The following is a 3,881-nucleotide window of genomic DNA, read 5'->3' as shown; positions in this document are numbered from 1 at the left end:
ATTTCTGTACATAAAACTTTCTTTTATTTTCATTTGTCAAATAACAACATTTGTAAAATTCGTATTGCATCGCAACAATAAACTTCTCTGGCTTCAGTTAACGTTTAATTTAATTAATAATAATTTCTTAATTTTTAATTTTTAAATCTAAATCCCATTAAACTATAATCATAAAAACACGATTTTTATCAAATACAGAAAATAAAATTGCGCAAGTTTTTAATATTCAGTTGTGACAAGAAATCCCAAACATTATAAACAAATCATATTTAGGCAACAGAAGTCGTGTTAACCACAATCTTCAGTTATATAAAAAGTAGTAAAAACAAGATCGAAAAATATGAAATATTTGATCATTTTCCGTTATTTCTCCAAGGATGAAATTCTGGAACGCAAAGGATGCACTCGTCGACCTCCATATGTTAATTGTACCCAAAACCTTCCTCAAAAGAAACAGTCCGTCTCTCCGTCAAGCTGTCCTCGCGTTTTCTGAACCGAAAGACGAACGCTCGAGCTACGTGTGTCCCCTTAAATATATCGCGGTACGAGTCGGGGTTAAAAATGTTTTGGCAAGTGAAACAATCCTGTACTCTTTCTCTGCCACCACTGACGTTCGCTATTCTCCGCGACCGACTACTTTCTGGTATTACGCCGTAATATGGCCGGAGGAGGACACAGCAGGACGTAATGGCGTTCCTCGACTATTACTCGTACCCCTAGCGAGGAGCTTCGTTGCGAATAAGATTCCATTTTTCGCGATTCTTCTCCAACGACGCGGCGTTTCGTCTCGTCCGTCGTTCGAACTGTCTGTCGTGTTGCCTTACAGTTTTTATTCCGTCGTTTCGCGAGGTCTTTGTGGATTGTTCTTCATCTTCGTGACGTCGTTTCGGGATGGTTCGTGGTTTTTTTGTGTCGGAGTGATTTGTGTTCGAGGAGAGAGAGGTTACATTCGAGGATGGATATACAGGGTGTCCTGGTTGGTTTCGATCAAACTTTGCCGGTGTGTTCTATGGGTATAGGCGAGGGAGAAATGTTATATAAACGTAGGATGTTTGAAGCTTCGTTAAAAAGTTATAACAGAAATGTGAAATATGAAAGGAAGGGTAACGAATTTGTGGTTGTTATGGATACAAGACAAGAATGATACGTTCGACACTTTTAACTATCCGAGATCGTAGACAAAGCTTACATATACAGATCTGTTCCTATTTTCGATCGTAATAACCGCACACCCGTTAACCTCGTATTTCGTATTATCGTTATAACTTTTTAATAAAGCCTCGAACGACCTGTGTTTATATAACATTTTTTCCTTACTTATACCTATAAAACACACTGACAAAGTTTGACAAAATTTGATACGAAGAAACTGGGACACCCTGTATATGAGTGGTGGATTCGTGGGTATGACGTTGATACTCGGCCTTTCCTTTAGTTATAAGGGTCTATTGTATCGAGTTTTTACGTTTTATGTATTTTTGGGGTATGTAACGAGTGTCTTGCCTAAATTTATACTTCTTTCTATGTGAAATTTAGCTAGTGAAGTTAGTTTTTAATATGATATGGTAGAATTTATTAATTATATTTCACTGTACTTTCTAAAAAGAGTTGTACCTCAAAATTCACTTTGACGAGTGCTCGTATTAATTGAAACTTGACCTGCTTTTACTATATTCTTACTGTAAAAAATTTATTACACTTTCTCTTATATTTCACTATACAGTGCTCCCTCGTAGTCGGGAACCACCCTAGCTTTCATGAAAAACTGAAATACATTTACATTCTTCCAATGCATGTGCATATATTTATACATGCGTGTCATAACTATAAAACCACCTCAATATTTTCAATTCCCATACATTTTAGTTAAAAGAATAACAAACGAACTGTGTCATGTTTAAAGGTCCATTGAGAATACAATAAAACGAAATGATAACTACAATTAATCTAACTAGCAATGCATAAGACCTCCTCTATCTTCAATTAACTCAATTATTCCATTGTGTACGTATACACACACACACACATATTACGCAATTACTTTATTCACACATATAAATACCGTGAAACTGTAGCTACGTAGATCACAGGTACACACTGATCGTTTAATTTTTCTTCCAAGTTCAGCTGTTCGTTGCGTACTTGAACTCGTTGCCACTGTTTCTCGCATGCAGCGGCAATTTCCGAGGAATTAGTTCACACGAGCGATTACGCTCATTATGTAAATTGATACGAAATTCGCGTGTAATCGAAACCGCGTTGTTCGAGGGAGCACTGTATTCTCTACAAGACCGTGATCGCACTGAATAAGCGTCGTTCGCCAAGGCACTCGTTCGGCAGCCTCGTAAACACTGACTGAGGACGTTTCGTCCTGCCCGATTTCTGCTCGCTGTTTACGCGCAGCTATCACCCTAACACGAATGATACGGGCCTCGACTTGCTTCTCGTTTCAAAACATCGTGTGAGGCTCGTGGTCTTTTTTTTTTTTGCGAGCCAAACATAAGAAACGCGAGGCAGGGACGTTGTGTGTACATCGAGCCAAATACGAAGTTTAGGTGTCCTCTTGAGAGTGAAACTATCGCGAGCTGCTCTCGAGAGTATCTCTCGCGAGTGGACACTGCGTCTGAGAGCACCGCTCAACTGTCTGAGAGATGATGTATCGCGACTTGCTCTCGAACGGATACAAAATCATATCGCTGTCGACTGTTTCCAGAGAACTCTCATGCTAGTAAGAAATGTCAAGAATACAAAGTGGTCGAGAAATGAAATTACCGATTTAATCACTCTTCACGAAGAAAAATCAACTTTGTGGAGTACAAAAGATGCAGAATAACGTAACAGAGAAAACACAGTATTGGAACAATTTTCATTTTACTTTCCAACACAAAGCAGTGCCTGAAGATACGCTTCGACAATTCCTCCTGTTAAGCACTCGGGTACTAATTTCCACGTACTTCGAATATTGCACTAGGTGCCGTCTGAAGATTGAATGTATTGCGTTGAGAGTCTGACTGAATCTTTACTATTCCTAATGTAACTGATGGTCTGTGTACTAACACTCTGTGGTCTTAAGCTAAGTCGGCCTTCTTATCCAGTCGTCCCTTCTCCAAATCTTCTAAAATTTGAAGAAGAGACGCGAAGGGAGGTTCTTAAAATTACTAAGTGACCAACCCCGTATCACCCCCTTCCATTGCGCCCGGAGCGCGTCACGTCCTTGGAACGGGGGTGACGAAGCTGGTCCTTGCTGGATGGAAATTTGACAAGAAGTGGACGGGAATTTGCCAGGTCAACTCTGACTCTCCGACTCGTTCGGAAGGTCAGGTACCGAGAGGCCCCGGTAATTGCATCGGTTTCGAAGACCCTTTGGGGGTGACTTTATGATACCTTGCCTTACCGACTGAACAACAGCCTATTCTTTAATATTTGAGAAATTCTATGTGCTGCATGTTGGCTGCAGACCGGTAGGCTAAATTAAAAATAACGGTTTGCTGAACTAGCTTGCTGTCCTAACACCTCCTATCAATTTAATATTTCATTTTTACCATAAACAATTTATCACATCATCCCTTACATTCCACTATACTGCCCAAGAAAAAATAGTACCTAAAAATTCACTTTCACTACAGTCTCATGAGTTTTACATTCTGATTCACACACATTCGATCACGATCCTCAACGTGTCCATAGTATTCCCCATTAGCACACCTTTAATTCCCAAACACCAGCACACAACTTCGTCCTTTACTCAGCATCAGTTTCTTTCATTCCGCTTCCTCGTATCATATCTATCTTCACATTCCTCTCTTCGCTCTCCTATCTCCTCCTCTTCCCCAAACTTCATCTCTTCCCTCCCCATTTCCCTCGCACACACCTTTTCTCCA

This window comes from Habropoda laboriosa, unplaced genomic scaffold (assembly GCF_001263275.1).
Source record: "Habropoda laboriosa isolate 0110345459 unplaced genomic scaffold, ASM126327v1 scaffold523, whole genome shotgun sequence".
In the NCBI taxonomy this organism is placed as follows: Eukaryota; Metazoa; Arthropoda; class Insecta; order Hymenoptera; family Apidae; genus Habropoda; species Habropoda laboriosa.
The sequence above is the reverse complement of the archived record's forward strand: the minus strand, read 5'-3'. Positions refer to the sequence as shown.